Source organism: Stegastes partitus, unplaced genomic scaffold, assembly GCF_000690725.1.
Source record: "Stegastes partitus isolate 25-593 unplaced genomic scaffold, Stegastes_partitus-1.0.2 Scaffold1630, whole genome shotgun sequence".
NCBI classification, from domain to species: domain Eukaryota; kingdom Metazoa; phylum Chordata; class Actinopteri; family Pomacentridae; genus Stegastes; species Stegastes partitus.
In genome coordinates, this window is record NW_007579361.1 from 30,625 (window position 1) to 49,198 (window position 18,574).

The 18,574-nt window shown below is 40.3% G+C and overlaps 1 long non-coding RNA gene across 1 annotated transcript in view; it reads left to right on the forward strand.

The window, feature by feature from the left end:
* LOC103371699 (uncharacterized) overlaps positions 1-17,879 on the forward strand; it is a 38,417-nt gene extending 20,538 nt beyond the window's left edge. Inside the window, exon 3 of the long non-coding RNA XR_520954.1 lies at positions 17,407-17,879. This is a non-coding gene — a long non-coding RNA (uncharacterized LOC103371699). The remainder of the gene's footprint in view (positions 1-17,406) is intronic.
* Positions 17,880-18,574: the final 695 nt, after the last annotated feature.

The window sequence follows — 18,574 nt, forward strand, 5'->3', positions numbered from 1 at the left end:
AAATCCCCGTCGGCTGCTGCATCAGTAGGTTAATCAACCTTTATCGAAGCAACCCGATTCATCACTTGAGGTACTGATTAAAAATTACAATCATTCTTGCTTTTACTACAACATTGCTTGCTCCGTGGCTGAGTCCAATGACTGCGTCACCATGCAGGTCGTGTGTGAAATTCCACTGGAGCTGCATTGAGGAGAAAGACTGCAGACCATAGTAGCTGTAGCCAGTGTCTGTATCGTTTCCCTCCCTCCGTCCCTCCCAGCCTCACAGCTATAGTTCATGACTCACAAGGTAACGCGGGTGTTTTCTACGTGTTTGTGCGTATGTGTGTGTGTGTGTGTGTGTGCGTGTGCTGGAAAGACTGAGGAGGACACAGTACAGTGTGGACTTGGGTGGATCTCTCCCTCACACTCACCACTGTTCAAGACTATCTGTAAAGGATATATGGCTGATTGTTCCAGGTTGTGAACTGTACTTGTGTGCGTGCACGTGTGTGGTCGAGGATATGATTCATGGTGAATTTTGGTAGTGGAAATGTGGTTAAATGACCAGTGTGTTTTATTTGCTCACCAGAAGTGAAAGTGCAACTGAGTCATCAGACAAACATAGACACAATAGTACAGGAAACCACAGTGGTGTCTACACACCCTTGTGCTGTAAGCATACGCACACACTTGAGTTACTTGATTGGTGAAACTAAGGACTTTTACTTGCTCATAATGTTTCCCGCTGTTCTGAATCATGTCTCAAATGGTATTGGAAAGACACACCCAATAACCTTGTCTGATTAATGCCTTTGAAACAAAGGCAGTTGTTCTGTAGCGACACAGACAGTGTTGAGTCACCCATTTGAACTACTGACCTACAGTGGAAGAGGAGTACAGTCACACTAGCTGTGCTCCTTTAGTAGTGTTAACTGTGAAGGAATGTATGTAACCAAATCACTCTGGTAGAGTAAGGTGACTTTGAAATACTGAAATCGCCTGTAAATAAGAAAATACTTTTTTACTGTAAATTCAATTTTAAAATGTGGTGCTGTTTTACATTCTTGTACTAGACAGCCATGGGTTTACATTATACATTATGATAGTGTTGAATTATGCGTTACTTGTAGCCTCTCATTAGTGTCAGAGTTTTTCTGAGTCAGCCAGCCCAAAAAGTGTTTCGTTAGCCCAGTTTGACCTACAGGAGTTTCTGAAAGCTCATGTAATGTGTTTTGCTTCCCCAGAGGAAAAAAAATTTATGATGACTGAAAATGAGTTTATGGCTTCTTCTGATGTCTTCACTGCAGAAGTGAAACAGGAAGGAAAATCTGTCAGACAGCCAATAATTACAGCTGTCATGGATGATGAGCTCAAAAAATACTCACAGAAAATGATTTGACCATTTCCAAAAGTCTGACAGGAGAGAGTGTGAGTATGTGACTGATATAGGCAAATTACACAGATGCAGGTTTATGTATTATTGTTTAATTATTATTATTATTTTTATTATCACGTTTCTCGTGTGCGAGAAAAAGGGGTTTCAGTGATGAGGACTGACTTCTCCTTGAATTAATGTTGTTTCAGGTAAAGTTTCCCAACAGGACAGATATAAGTATTTCCTAAAACGAAGTCTCAAATGGAGACTTTCAGAAGCTTCGATGTGAAGGGGATGAATGAAAGCACTGCTGCCATTTAGGCTTTTTATAAAGTTGGCTTTCGTCTGTGACCAGTTGCCTCTGTGGTCTGTTAACACGCCTATTTCCATACAAGGTTACACACACACACACATACACACGAGTACACCAACCACATGCTATGCATTCATTTACACTGACAGATGAAGCAGATCTTACAGGAGACACAACAAAATATGACCACAGTCCTAACAATGTAATAAACTTGTGGACTTGGGATTTTACTGGCAAGTGGCACCTGCTTTGATCATTCTAAATTATATCCAAGATTCGTGATCCGCCTCTTGACTGCATCAGTTACTAGATTTAAGGGCTAATAGCCTTTACTGTGCCTCAAGGATCAGACGCTCAGACATAAGCAGACATTCCTGTCAAGGGGTGGGATACATCAGACAGCAAGTGAACAATCAGTTCTTGAAGCCGATGTGCTGGAAAAAGGAAAAATGGGCAATGTCAGGATCTGAATGACTTTGACAAGGGCCAAATTGTGGTGGCCAGATGACTGGGTCAGAGCATTGCTAAAAAAGAAGGTGAGGAGTGAAGGCTGGCCTGTGTGGTTCAATCCCACAGAGAAGCCACTGTAGCACAAATAGATGGAAACCTTAATGCCGCCTCTGATAGAAAGGTGTCAGGACATTATGGGGCTGTGTAGCTGCAGACTGGTCAGTGTGCCCATGCTGACCCCTGTCCGCCGCTAAAAGCACCTACAGAGGGCATGTGAGCATCAACTGGAGCGAGGAGCGATGGAAGAAGGAGGCATAATCTGATGACTCGTGGTTTCTTTTACATCAGGTGGATGGCTGGGTGCATATGTGTCGCTTGTCTGAGGAAGAGAGAGCAGCAGTTTACCCTGTAGGACGAAAGCAAGCCGATGGAGGCAGTGCGATGCTCTGAGCAATGTTCTGTTGAGACACTTTGGTCCTGGCATTCATGTGGATGTTACTTTTACCACCTACCTAAACATTGTTACAAACCACGTAAAGCTCTTCATGGCAGCAGTATTCCCTGACTACAGCAGCCTCTTTAAGCAGGACAATGCCACAGTGTTCAGGAATGGTTGGAAGAACATGACTAACAATTTAAGAATTTCGGGTGTTGACTTGGCTTTAAAATTCCCCAGATCTAAATCCAATCAAGAATCTGTGGGGTGTGTAGGAAAAACACGTCTGATTCATCGAGGCTCCACCTCACAATTTTGCTGCATGAAATTCAGAAATAGCCCAAAACCAGGGATGCTCCAATTCTGATCTTAGGGATCAAAACACATTTTACCTGATTGGTATCAACACAACCCTAAACCCCATCCTTTGTTTATGTCTGCTGTCACACGGGTGTCTATATTTAAATAATTTTCCTAATGAATTAATAATGTATTAATTTATTACCAGTAGACATTTGGTGTGAGCTGCAAAGGTCACGACGAGGCTGAGCTGTTGGTGGGATGAGGGGGACCTGCACAATATAAGCAGGTTTTAATTTTGTGGCTGATGGATGGTGGTTATGTATTTTTTTAAATGAAAAACTAAAAAGTAATTCCCATTCATTAGAGTGAGGGATAGTTTACAATCTGATCCTGACAGTTTGCCACGATGCAGGCACAGTAGCTGAAGTCACATCTTTGTGAAGTTTAGCTTGCAGTCAGTGTTATTCTGTGGGAAATGCTCATTACTAAAGTTAATTGCAACTTGTTTTCTGTCTGACACTTAGTCTGGCTCTCATTCTTTCTGACCAATTACCGCCATCTCATAGATTCGGATCATTGGCCGTCTTATTCCTCCTCCACAGCAGACATGTGTAACAGTCTGGTAATGTCTGTGTAATGTTTGGCATTTTCCAAACTATAGCGCTCCGCGAGTTGTTTATTAAAATGACTCAGTGACGCAGCTTCCAGCGAGCGATGGCCAAAATGAAAAAGAGAAAGTTGTTAGAGGTGAAAGGCGCGACCGCAGACTGTGGACGCTACAAGGATGCAGTGTGTGTGTGACATCACCCACAGGTTTCTGAAGGGAGGATTTCAAGCCAGGATCTGATTTTGCCAACCCAAATTTGGGCAAAGGGGAGGTGGCCTGCTGTGACAAGCAAGAGTATCATGACTGTGACTGTGAAGCCTGTTGGTCAACAAAGACATTCTATAATTAGGGATGCCGTGGCCAATTTTTTTTCTACTAATTTTCTGCTGACTCTTTTAATTCTGGGTATTTGATGACATCAGTCCACTCTACCTGAATATTCAGAATAGACAGTTGTATATAAGAGATATATGTATTGGAGCCTAAAATACTAACCTTTATCTAAATGAGTAAAGCTTTTTAAACGGCTTACTGTTTAACAGCTCTGAATTATGGAAATGTAACCTTTGGTGACTCCCTATGATATAATGAATGATGTCTAATTGTGTAATTTACTGTAAATTTTTTTTGGAGAGAGTTAGTGTGGCTCTGTTTTGGTGGAGTAATTTAGACTGGATTCATATAATCTCTGTTCTTATTCAGCATGAACAAACGATTACCAGAAGGTCACCTGTTTAGCCACTCTCATTTTTCAATATTTAACATTTTGTGTAAAATATTTTATTTTCTGTATTTCCAGAGAAAATGTAAGTTTTCTTTGAGCAACACTGTGTGAAACATTGGAAAAACTGCAGCTCCTTTGTTTTTTTTTCTTCAGCACTCAGCAGAGTGATTTGATGCTGTCAAATAATACTTCTAATAGGGGCTACGATAGATAATTCTAAAGTTAAATGCATATTTTGTTATCTTTTACATTCTCTCTTTGCTATGTTGTGCTATTATTATGTTTAGTAGTTTTCCAAATCGCCCTAAATTGTTTGCTGCTCAGTTGCACAAGCTTTCTGGATGATTCACTGAAACATTCAATGCAAATCAAGTTGTGGCACAAATATGCACCCCAAAATAGTATTTGAACAGACCAATCGAGATTCAATCACATTTGAAGCATTTGCTCACAGATGGAATGGTCTCTCCCTCGCATGCTTGGCTTGTTGGCTGCTTCGCTCGCTGAGGTCCTGCAGCAATAATTACAGCCAAATGGAGCAAACTGCACAATCTTTTGAATGACCCGTTTAAAAAACATTTTTTTGTGTGTTTTTATAACTGACAGAGCAGACGGTACTGCACAAATGGATATCACATGTGACCTCCACAGCACCTCTTTCAGTGTCATCAGATGCAGATTAAAGCATCACTATATTTATGGAGAAGTCAATTTATATTAATTCAAATTACATGATTTGACCTTATCAATAGGAAAAATTATGTCAAAGTTAGTGCCAAATTTGTATTGTTTTCAAAGGCCTCTGGTCTTCCTGGCTAGGATTTAATCATTCCATGCGTTGCTCATTTGCAAACAAACACATCAAACAACTTAACTATCTTTTGAAATGCTTTTGCAGACTATCCCTTGTCAGCTGAAGTGTATCTATTAGGCCAACCCCTCTGTAAAGCTGGCATGAGTCTTGAGGCCAAGCACACCATTAAGCGGGGAATTAGAAATCCTGAGAAGTTATTAATCACCACAGTCATTCACATTCCTCATAGACTCTACTCTGCTCAGGACCTATATGAGCTGGGGAAGGGGCATGGTCTGGGGGAAGCTGGGCCAATGCTATTGGACCCAGTGGTCTTTAATTAGAGGGAGAGCTTGGCAGGGACTGATGGAGGAGAAAGGCTCTCAGGATGTTAGTCCAGGGTGAGAGGGTTCACACACAAAACACTAGCTTTTCATCACTGCATGACTCACTCAGTTTGTGTGTAACGTACGGTGTCTGCGTGGATGCGTGTGTGCGTGTGTGTGTGTGTGTGTGTGTAAAGCAGCGAAAGTGAGAAAATGTGTACATGTGTGTGCTTGTGCTGTTTCCTTGTATGTGTGCGTACATGACAGCGCGTGCGTGTGTTTCTTACCTCACTGCTCAGGCATTCCAGTAGAGAAAGTGGTGTGAAGTGAAAGAGCGGCTCTCACAGTGTGGGTATTCATGGATCGGGCCCCTGTGGGCTGGTCCGGGCTCCAGTGTTCACAGACAAAGCCTCTCCAGCAGGACCCAGACACACTCACACAGAAAGGGGAGCAACAGAAGGAGAGGAACGCAGGAGAGGGGGAGACAAGGTAACAAGGGGAGAGAAAATGGAGAAGGGGCAGGAGGGGGCAAAGGGAGAATGTCTGTGTGGCAGCTCCCACTCTCCCAAGAATGCAGGTGTGATGGGTTGTCATATAACTGGACCCACCCAAACCTGCTCTGCTCTGAGCTACAATCTGGAGTTTTTTGGCAGTGGGATCGATCTGAGATTACGCTTGAATATTAGGTCTCAATTTCCAGATGTTAGGACTTGTAACAGAGATGTTTTATAGCGCCTGTCATCTGTACTGTAACTTTACTTTAGGAAACTGTCACACTGGAAGACACTTGCACACCCCATACTCATTGCCACCTTTGTTCTTTTTTTTTTTTTTCTCCTTACTGCCGGCGGAGTCCATAAATCTATCCTATACTCTCCTCCTGAGGAACGAGCTCCTCCCTCTCTTTTTACATCAGCTAATCCTTTCTCTCTTCCAGCCCTCTCTACTCCCTCTAGCATTAAGCCAGCAGCTTGAGCTCTTAGGATTCCATGAGAGTTTATTCCACTTGGCCGTCCCGTCACTGTTCCCCCTGCCTGGCCCCTTCTCTAGATCGGGTAGCCTGGTTCACTGTGTCCTTAAACAACCCATGTGCATGTACAGGAAAGGGGCCCCAAAGTGGGGAGGCCCATCTTTAATCCTTAGTTTTCGAAGAGACAGACTTGCGCTGGAAAGTCTCTATACTGTCTTTTATTTTTTGATAACAAGGTGTCATAATTGCCGCAGTCATCATTACCAACAATATTAAAGATGTCTGTGTGTCAGTGTATACGATGGCTACTTTGCATGTGTATAGCAACAGACAGGAAACATTTTTTTTTAAAAAAAGGTATGAATAAATTAGTGATAAATAAATATGTATGTGTGTATACGGTTTTTGTATTGATTTTGCACTTTGTAAACTTGAGAAGATGAATTAATTATGAAATCAAATTTTGCAAAGACACAATCAAATTTAACAATTAAAAAATAAATAAATGATGCATTAATATTGATGTTACATGTTAAAAATGTCTTTACTAACAGCAGCAGGAGCATTTTTCATGCAGATATATTTCTTTGGTATCTTATCTGTATTGAACTGTAGGTACTCTGCTCCCTAACAAGGAGCACTTAAGCGTATTGAGCTGGAAAAATGGGTGACACCTGCTAGGATAGGATTGATAGCCTTCTCCTGAAGGTGCAGAGTCACAAGTTATGAGTGTGCAGCAGCCAAGAAGTGGACAGAAGACTGATGATGTTCTGTTTGAAGTTAAATGAATGATTTAGGCAATGATATGCATCATTGGTTTTATGGTGGAAGGCAACGATCTACAAACTGATATATATTAGACATTTTTATATTTTTGATGATAACAGTTTATTGCCTACATAGTCAGAAAGTGTCCAGTTTGTCATCAGTTAAAGAATAGTTGAAAAGTAAAATTTAGCATTTCATATATTGGATTTCATGTTTAGAGTCGTCTGTGTGAGTGTTTGCCAACCTAAGCTAGGTAGTAATGTGGATACTCGCAGTAAGACCTGGTCTAAATAAGTGAAGGCATGAGCTTCATATTTTCTGCTGAAATGCACAGTGCACCTGATTTGTCAGAATTCCTTGCAAGTGGAGGTTCTCCATCCATTTCCACACAAGTAATGTCTCTGTGAGCCATGAAATTACCAAACTGTTGGAGGCTGGAATAAGAAAAAAAATCACCAAGGTCACTGCACTGGCATAAAATTAAGACTTACAATCTCATGTTAACCGTTACAGCTACTCCTTCCATACTCACCGACTCCACCAACACACACATACAACAGTATGTTCACACCCAAAAAGTCAGGTTAAGTGGTGTGAGGTGATACAATAGAGGCTTTGGGAAAGGAAATAAAACTGTATATTGGGCTGATTTGGATGATTTTGTAAGAAGTGCACAGGGGGATAAGTGTTCGCATTACTTGAGAGGAGGAATCCTGTCACTTCAGTCATTCAAGAGAGAAAAACAAAGTTCAATTAACAGCAGAAGGTTGAACGTGGAAAGATGTTACAAGTGTTATTTGACGTCTGATTGCTTTGTACAATTCATTTTCTGGAAAGTAATGGTGCATTTCATGGTTACTTTGTCACCAGATTAGTACATTCGTCCTGAGAGAGTGAATGACAGTAAATGTGGCCCACATGCTTTTAATTTACCTGTAGATATATACAGGAACGGTTCTGTTTTCCTGCTGCAAGAAAACAGTTAGAAGCACTTCTCAAGGCTGGATTGCAAATTAAGTGTTTGAACCTACTAAAATGGAGAAAAGAGCACTTTTTGATTGGGTTTGATTTGCAGATGTTGTGGGGTGCACTTGCACTGATTAGATTTAGCCTGTTTTTTAGAGAGTAGTTTGTTCATAATTACTTAATAATATAGTATATTGGTTTATACAGTGTTATATTGTAATTGTAGCTGAATACCTCTCATAAGTAGGGTAAATATTTTTTTCTGCATAGCTGTGTAATAATATTGTAATTTCCTTGATATACAACATCTGTAGATTAAGATCTGACATGCTATGACTCTGTCTTTATTCTTCACATAACTCGTCTCACATGGAGTGCATGCAGCCACAAAGCTGGGCAAAAAGAGGAATTGGAAATGAGTCTACAGGTGGATGCTGGGGTGAAGAAAGGGCTCTGCAGTATAGGGGCTGGTGCACATGAGCAAAGGGTGTCTTATATATGTGTAGGGCAACTAGTGTAGGAAACTGTCTGCCTGAGCTGGCTTACATTGCAACTGACACCTCTGTTACTAAGTGATGCAAGTAAATATAGCAGAAATTCAGTAAAGCTAGAAAAACGGATTGCAAATCACAAACCCATCACTGACTCTGTCAACTGTAGATGAATTATTGTAGGTGAACAAAACAATGTCTCCACGATACCAAAACTACCACAGTCTGCCTGTTACATGTTTAACTGTAACATGAATGAATGGCTATTGAATATGGTGATACTGAAGGCACAGTAGACACACTGTCATATGGCTTTATGATCCCTTTGACTCCTGATCCCCACAAATCCCCGGTGAGCTAGAGTGCATGACCCTGGCATCTGCCAGCAGTGGCACAAGCTACGACTGAGTCACACCTAGACAGATGCTCTGTAAGATGAAGTCTCAGCAGTGAAACCGCCCCGACACTCACTGCCACTGAAAGTCTCACAGGGCAAGATGAGTCATTAAACATCGATCCTGACTTCTCTGGCTCCAGGCTACACTAAATTATTTGAAGCAGATACTTTACATATTGGGATCACCCTATAAGGATTCTGTTTGGTCTGAAACTATGAAATGTGCGTCTCAGTGTAAAATATGAATGTTTGAGTCTAATGTCAAACTTCTCAGTCTCATAGTGTTTGCTAAGTGTAGCCTAATAAGGGATGCCATTTAAAAGTCGCTGCCAGCAATATTTGACATTGTTGTGTGAGAACTTACACTGGTGTCAAAATTTTGTTACTGAGACTAAACAAGAGCTTCTAGATGTCTCGAAGGAACATGGTCACTTACTCTGTACTCTTACTCTGTTAGGCCTGTCATTGTGATTCCAGATGTGATTTTGAGGGAGATATTCTCTACATTGATGCAAGTTGAGTCAGTTCAGTGTAACTCATATCGTATGTGCCACAAATGGAAATAGCAGAACAAATAAGCGTCATACTTCAGTAGATTTGAACTGCACATTGCACTGTGAAAAGTCCTGAAAAAAATCAAAACGGCTGTGCTGAGTAGTAAATCCAAGTCTGGGCTTCAAAGCTGCCCTTCACAAATCTACTGGTGTTAAATTAGGCACTTCATGTCCATGTTTTTACAGTCTAGAGGGCTGTCTTATTGGTGAAGGTCGCTTTGCATCAACTCGAATTAATAGAATTAATATTAATAACAAAAACTTAAATTTCAATTTATTTTAGCTACAGTGCTGTATCTACATAACATACATCAGTCATTACATACACAAATTATTACAAAGTCTACTTCAGTGTGTCAGACCACTTTGCCCTCAAATATTTTGTTAAGCAGGTTTTAGGCTGGTTTTTGTCCTTTATTATTTGTTCTACAGCAAGTAGATATAGTGTAGACTTTTTGACTTTGTGTTCTATAAATGTTTGATGTTTTTTTCTAAAGGTTATGATAATGTAGTATTAGAATTTGTGGTGTCACTGATGGGGATTTTCCCTTTACCGTTAATTGTCTGGCTTCTCCTTGCTTACAAATCACATATTCCTCCTTAAAGACATGTGCTAACACTAGTGTTAGATGATTTTGTGCTGGTTTGGAAGATTTGATTGATGATTAAAAACGAATTAGAGAGAACAAATGATTCATTTTCATTTTGTACCACAATTGTGGTGTTGTAGCTACACTGACTTATTGCACACAGTATGGGAGCAAAGGTTATAAACATAATTAAATACACACATTTTTTACTCTTGAACAAAGCTTTCCATGTACTCTTTATGTGAGCGAGTATTGGATTTATTTGTTTATGGTCTTCTTGTGTGCAGCGGTGCATGCATGCGAGTTAAGTTTGATAAATGTAAGTGAAGCTGTTTGCCTCTTTCCGTCCTGTGTGTTCTGAAATCTCCTTTGCTGCAGACAGTCTGGGGTGCAGAGATGGTGTGGGGTGTGGGGGAGGTAGGCAGCGGACATGGCGGCAGGCCAGAATCAATTGGCAGTGTAATGAGATGGCCTGGTGCCAGGTAACCATGGAGCTACCCTCTTTGCCTGTCTACCAGTGCAGAGTTCAAAATTAAACTGAATGAATGAGAGAGAGGGGAGGGAGGGGAAGGAGGGCAGAGGAATAAGGGTCTGAAACGGCAGGAGTGGAGGGTGAGAGAAAGAAAGAAATGGCAAAAGAGGAGGGTGGCTGATGAGGCACTGTGGACTATTTCTAAGCTCTGCTGTAAAATCTAACTTGAGCCCTTATTTGAGTGAAGGAAGATGGAGGGGGTAAACTCAAGATCCACCCAGGGTTTTTATACTCTGGAATATCTGAAAATACTGTTTCTATCCATCTGCAGTTGGGTTCTGAGCACTGCCAGATAAAAGTAAGCATTTAAGGAAAGAACAAGTGCTCTTCTCACAGAAAGAAAAAATTGGACTCCTTGAGTTTTCTTCCTTGATGTCCATGTTGAGCTGTTTCCTTCGCAAGTGTGATGGCACTGCTTGCTTTATTTTCCCTGTAAATCTCTGCATTTCTTTACCCCCTCCTAGACCTCGCACTCTTCCTCCTGTCATGGAAGATGTGTTAATATTGAGCATTTGGCTGCATTCTTAAAGTGATTAGTACAAGTCAGTGGATCCTGCAGATGAATAGAAATTAAGTAATTAATACAGTAATTAGATCTTTTTCTCCTTCGTACAGCCTTACCCCTGCTATGTCATTGTGCTTGCTCCTTTTTTAAAATTCCTTCCACAAAGAAACACTGGGCCATAATAGATAGTTTTTCATTTGTACTTTGTCTGATGAATACAGGGTAGTGGTATGTTGTAGCACAGCCCAACCATGATTACTAGTACTTAAAAAGTTTTACAGAAACCTTACATTTAGATTAACGTCGAAAGAGAAATGTAGTAGTGCTTTGAAGTTTATAATTTACATTAAATTAAATGTGACAAGAGGAAAGCGAAGAGTGACTGAAATGTTTATTTAATTGGCTTAATTAAGATAAATAAATGTGGAAAATACAGTTGTAGGTAATTGTGGTTTGCGGTTCTTCTGTATTTTACATTATCGTCAGCAATAAAATCAAACAAATGAAAGAGAACTTTTGTGAAGAAATACAATTTTGCTTTTTTTTTGTTTTTTTTCCAGAAGCTATTTCTTAGTAATCAAACACGTGCCAAATGAGCACAGTATGCTCAAGATAAACTCCAATGGCAAAGGTTTTATTGTCTTCTGACTGTAAGCCAACGTCTTCAGTGTCTTTAGAAACTGGCCAAACCTGGTTGAAACAGGGCAGATCCAGCCACATTCTCCAGGCTGGCCCGGCCCAGCTGCAGCAAGCTTTTAGTTTGTTTTGTGGTGATTTTCCTGCGGAGGTGAAAGTAAATGTTAAGCATGGCTGAACATACAGGTTAGATACCGTGTGCGTGTGTGTTGTGCGTGTTCGAGTTGCAGCGCTGCTTTTACCTTGATATGACCTTTGCTTCGAATGGAATCCCATCTTATGTTTTCTAATGAGCGGTATTTAGAGGGAGGGAGCGCGTGATGCACTACTGTCTGTACAGTACAGGCTGTCTGTACAGTAAAAAGCATGTTCAGCATTCGGCTTCGTGGCCTGTGAAAAACACTCAGGCACTCTCTGCTGAAACGGCCCAGACTTTGAGACTTCTGAATGCACGTTGACAGAGAGACGAGACAGTGGGCCAAGATGTCTGTGGTGTGGATTAATGGGGAGGACTGGAGAAAGGGTGCCGCAGTTGTGCGTGAGCAGAATATTTGATGGGGAAAGCGAGAGGAGGGAACAGTGAGGGACAAGCAACTGCAAGAGATGGGTGAGATGAAAGAGGGAAAAGAGATAAAAATGGACTGAAACATCAAGAAGCAAAGATGTATGAGTGTGAATGAAAATGTACAGTGATAAATACTGCTGCTATCTCGTGTTTCCCACTGGTGCTTTATCCTGCTCTCTTGTCTGATTGCACATAGCTTTTATACATTCCCTCTGTTGCACTGTGCTGAATATGGGGATGAAACGTACATGAAGGCCTTCTCCACAGATAGCTGAAGTCACATTCAATGGATAGATGTCACTGAATGCAGCACATGAAGGAAAATGATTTGGCAGAGAACGAATAAAACAAGTAGATGTTTTTGATCGTATTCACGGAGGTTAATCAGCTGTTTCATCACATATGCATTGCATTTACAACTAATAAATTAAACACAGTCAGACTATTATTCTATTAAACGGACTACTTTAAGTCTGTCTTAGACATATTGTAAGCAGTCCGCACACCTGCAACCGTTGAGTTATTTTTATTATGTTATTTTACAAGCTTCTTTTTTATTCACTCAAACTCTCCGTCAGACAGATGGGTACATCTAATGTCCTTATGTCTACTTTGGTTGTAGTGAGCTGCAGTATTTTGGTAGACAAAAAGCATTTCAGCAGACAAAATGTTCCAGTGGCTTTGAACCTAATACTTTCATGATCATGACGCTATGTAATTAGGAGCTGTGAATAAGCAGATTACGTACAATGATATTATAGCACACAGTTCCAAGTAATCCTGCCCTTCACTCTCTATCCAAATTACTAATTCCACCCAACATATATATATATATGTATATAGAATTACTATTTGTTTATTTTATTTATTTATTTTTACAGCTTTCACCTACATGCAGCTTTTGTGCTTCTGAAATCTCAGCTCTGGTGGATTTCCCAGATGTTGCTTGTGGTTTAAGTTACTTGTGCAAATTCCTCAGACAGACTGGACTGTAGGTGGTTATTGCATGTTTTGACTGCTTTATTCAAACAATTAAAATCAGCCATTTGTAGTGCCTGCCCCCTGGGATGCCAGATTTCGCAGTAGCTAGTAAAAAAAAAAAAAGCATTGTGATTTTCTAGAAAATGTCAATAGGCAGAAATAATGTCTGACATCACTGGAGCGTGTTTTTGTGTTTTGGGAAGCACCAGCTGTCAAGAAGTCCCCTGGTTCCAGCGAATCGAGTGAATGTTGGCATGTATAAGTTTTTGTAGAATCTTCCTGCAATGCAGATGCAACCCTGACTCAACTGTAAATTGTAGTAATCATTGCTGGAATCTTCTGTGTGTCAAAATTAGAATACTACACAGTGTGTAATTCTCCCTTTAGGCATTTAAATTGCCTAAATATATTATTTTAAATAGTATAATTCATAATCCTAAATAGATACACGTTTCATCCACTATTTCATCCACTATTGTACAGTGTTGTACAGGTTCAAGTGTACCTCTCATTCCTAATATAAAAATTACAGCTTAAATGAAAATTGTACTTTTTCATGATGACAGTGTCAAAATTGAAAAGACACACAATAAAAGTATGCATCTTGGTCCTGATTGCTACAGAAGACTTGAGTAATAAATACAGGTTGTGGTACAGAAATATAATTTCAGTTTATTTGGTTTATACTGTCCTATAGTCTGGCGACGAGATTAAATTCCTGCAGCCTGTTAAGTGTCTTTCTATAGCAGAGACCGTCATGAGGGCACGGAGCACAACCACAAAATAGGGACTGCTTTACAGAAAGACGACCAAGGTGACATTTTGTCTGAGTTGTCCTGGACATGCTGTAGCGACACCCCATTAATAATGCTGAACAATGTTTTAAGACCAGTGACTAACAAGAAGTAAAACAAGGCTGTCATCATGTGACTTTTAAAGGTCATGCTGTCCTAATAAAGGACTATTCTCTTAACATGCAAGAGAAGAGCACGATATATTTTTTTAAGCTCTGAAGATGTGCAACTCCGCTGTGAGGACATTGCTTAAAGTTTAAGCCCAAGATGGACAATAATGAGGACACACGCTGTAAGAAGACAGTAAACAAATCTCAAAATCCAACTAAAACAATCAGCGTTAATCTGTGCTCGTCTAGCCGGGATTCTTCAGCTCAGTTGTCACTGCATTCACTGACATAATGTTACCGTATGAAAAACTGCAGTAATGATTTTTGCCTATTGTTGGCAGCCCTCTTTCTCTTCCCCGTTTTCCCAGGCTCTGAGAGTGGCTTTAAGGGGTTACCTTGTTAGAGGTTTGGGGTTATGCCCATGTCGGTCGCTCTGTTTTCCTCAACCTTCTGTTTTTGGAGAGGCCCTTCTCTGTGTCGGCACTGTGACAGGGTTCTTGGCAATATCCTGAAAGTCAAATCTGTTCATTTAGATTCAAGTGGTGACCATGGAGCAGACAGCAGCCCATTGGCATGCCGTGGCAAAACTAGTATCCAGGGCACTAAATATCCTGAACCCAGCGTTTGTCCTTTTTCATAAAGCTAACAAGCTGTTATACATGGGTGAACCTATGTGTGAAGGTGATTGTTATTTTTTCTTAATTATGGCACGTACTGACGCTTTTTGTGCCTTTTGTAGCCGCTCAAATATTGTTTTCAAGCCAGCTTGTTCGTCAGCGGTCAGATGTCGGGGTCAAACAGAGCAACGTCCTGTTGGGAGTTTCCATGTCTTGCTTAAGGACACTTTAGTAGGGCGGCTACTTACTGGTATGGAACCTCAGCGAAGACAGTTTGCACAAGAGTGTAGAGCACCTATTTCAAAATCTGAAACAGTGCCTCCTATGTTGGTGCAGGTTACCTCACTGGTAGGTTAATTTCTCGGATGCAGGGTGGAAATATTTTTGTAAATGAGTCGTGTTTTGTGTGAAAACAGTGGAAATCCACATCTGTATATTCTACCAGGTATAAGTGCCGCACTGTATGAAACAAAAAGCTTATTGCTGTAAATAGAGAACAACCGGATCAAGTGTATGATAGTGGATTTGGGTGGAGTTCTTGTGAAATTAAAACAATCTGGATGGGTTTTTGTAAAAGACTTGGCACAGCTATTTTAATTTCTTTATCAAAGAGGGAGTTTAGAAAATACAATCTCTTGCCTGTTTGAATCTTGCCAGTAGAATATGACTATTATCATGAATGAATTCAGTGTTAGAGCTCAAACGCTGCATATTTCCCAACACAATATAATGGCCAGTGTTTTTATAATCAATAATGTTTTCTTTATTTTATGAGCTCTGGTTTCAGTTGCAGGTAGTCTTTGGCCCTAGCTTGAATCTGTAGGACTTTTAAGGATCATGGCAGCAAAGAGCCAGAATCAGCCCATGGGTAGAGCCCTGAGATGCTCCAAAATACGCTCGTGAGGCTGTTGTACAATTGACGACAGCAGCCCAGCTACTGAACTACGTACTGTACTATTGTGACGTCAAAAGTAGTGCTGAAGGTAAGAGCAGAAAGAAAGACACTAACAAGAGGAGACCCAGTAGATCAGTGTTCTTTATAAATGTTTTATAAGCACTTTTGTAATTGAGGATTATATGGCAATGCAAAAGACAAAAAGTGAAGACATTATTTACTAAAAAAAATCAAAACAAACTAAAAAAATTACAAACAGAATATTTGAGTCCTAAAGCCACACAAAGATAAAATATTGTATTCTCATATAATTTACATACAATGCCTTTGATTTATAAATGATTACTTTCTTCTGCGCATGAATACAAAATATTCAGTGACCAAACAGGAGCGACTTGTCCTGTGAGACGTTCGGGAGACGTTGAGTTAGAACACGAAACGTAGAGCACCAGGAGGAAAGCACATTAACACAAACAGCAGTGCAGAGCATCAGGATGTGAGCATGTGGGAGACACACAATAAGCCATATGAGCCTTACTCGTTTACAGTTGTAGCCTTCGCCTGCATGGTGGGCCAAGTAGAGTTTCTGGTGGACTGACAACACAGCTGTACGCCATTCGTCCGGTCTGAAAGACGGCTAATGGGACAAAGGGCATGAGCGAGGAGAGGGAAACGAGGGAGAGATGCTCGCTGAATCGCCCAGCCCTCCCCTGAGCAGGACGGGGAGCACCTCTCTTCCTCTCTGCTCATAGCTGCTTTCTCCCGGCCCTCAGCCATTTTGGAGAGAGGAAAAAGTGGCTACTTTCTCTCTCCCTCTCTCACTACGTGGCATAGCTTTGGAAAGGCTTCGCCTGCTGTGTTGAAGCAGCAGAGAAGACACACTTTGCATCTTGGAGATAATATGTTTGCAGAGAAAAAAATCAGACGCGAAAAAACCGTCTTCCGCTTTTTTTTTTCTTTTTTTTTTTTTAAAGAATTTTTGTTTCCCTTGCATTCAGCTGCTAAGCTTCTCTCCTCTTTGCTGTGCACTTTCACTCATGCTGTTTCCTTTTCTTTAATAACTTGCGCTGTAGTTTAGTTGGCCGGTCCTTTGCCTCTTGTCTCTTTTAAGCTATATCTTTTCTCATCTCTCAATTTGATTTTATGTAACAGAGTTTAAGACAAAGGGATATGTCCAAATTTTGGCAGCACTAAGAAGAGACAGAGCTGCAGCCAAGGATCCTGCTGGGATCCAAAAAAGCCAAGCAGAATGAAGCACCAAAAAAAAAGAAAACACCACCCTTTCCTTTGCTCTGTCACAAATTCCACTTTCTCAGTAGCCAGCCCTGCGCTGCGACTCCTCCTCATCCACATCTTACCGCATTCAACCTTTTGCCATTTCTCTCTTGCCGTACCTTTTTTTAAAGCCGATTTGAGGTTTTTGTACCCCGGAAAATGGGGACAGCGGGTTATGAGGGCGTAACAGGGAGACAACGAGGGAATGTTATCTTTTTACTTTTGGTTATTATTTAGCAATATTTTTTTTTAACTGTTACTATTATTGAATTGTTGTTCTGCTGCTTGTAGTTTTTAGTCGTTTATTTGCTTTACGGGTGTGCTTGGATCACCACGTGTTTGTAAGTGTGTGGTTTTGGGAACGTGTGTATACGGGTGTCTTATCTGTGAATGTTAGACTTGCTGTTCTGTTCAGAGTCAGTTTGTGATGACTTCTATGTCTCTTTTGTAGGTTACTTGCTTTATGCTGAAGCATTGGCCTACACTACTCCTCAAGCCTGACTCCATCTGATTCCAGAGGACGTCTGACCATCAGGTACAGCCTGTGCCCTGCTGGTATGTTGGCGATTTATAATACTAACAGTTTTCTTTCTGTAAGAGTGGCTCAGACTGGTTTCTAATTCACAGCATTTGAAGCGTACATGATGTTTTTTTTTCACACTGCATGCTTTTTTTTGATGATGTTCGCTATTTGTTTTCTCACAAATATTTTCTTGAGTTTGTAGCCGAACGTAAAGTCCAGATAAACACAGTGTGGAATTGCTAAATTTATCAGAATGTTGCACACAAGGTATTTATAACGATCAATTTTATGTTAAGAATTAAACTGGCACTGTGTTTTGTATTCTGCACCGGTGTGATTTCATGTGATTTCATAGTTTCATTTAGTCTTAGTTTAGAATATTTACCTTATAATGATGGATTTGTTGTAGAATAAGCTTTTGCATTTCCGTTGGGGGTTGTATTTGTTCCTTTTGCTAAGAATACAAACGATCTTCGGACATTTTGTTCATATAGTAGTATTTAATAAAAACTCATGCTGCTAAAATAGTATTTTGTGCAGCACAAATTTATTTTCTGCTTCCAGATCATTCATTAATAGCGGGCTTTTTGCGTTTTTCTGCAAACAACTTGTGTTATTCTATTTTGTCTGACATTTCAAAAATAAATGTTGACCTCAAAAGAATGTGATCAGTAGGTTACACAAACACCACGTCCATCTCACATTCATGTGCTCTGGCCTGTTCAGTGTACCATGGCTTAATTTTCAAGGTCCGCCTCTATTGGATACATAAAAAAAGACACCTATCTAGGAGCTACATTAAAAAAGTATAAAATATATTAAATACGTGAAAGGATCTGTATTGTGTTTTTGTGTCAAGCAGCGATTTATTGCTTAAATATTCTAAAAGTTAAAGTTAAAATAAACGGAACTCTTCAATGTTGTTTTAGTCGTATAGATATAATGAAAGCTGTGTAAAAAAAAAAAGCTATCAACATTACAGTGTTGTCCATTGTCACATTTGCTTGAACGCCCAATGAGAATAGGGCTATGTTGAATGAGTGGAGCTAAAAGGTTCAGATGGTAGAATGACTCGTTTGTGTGAATGTTTTGTGGA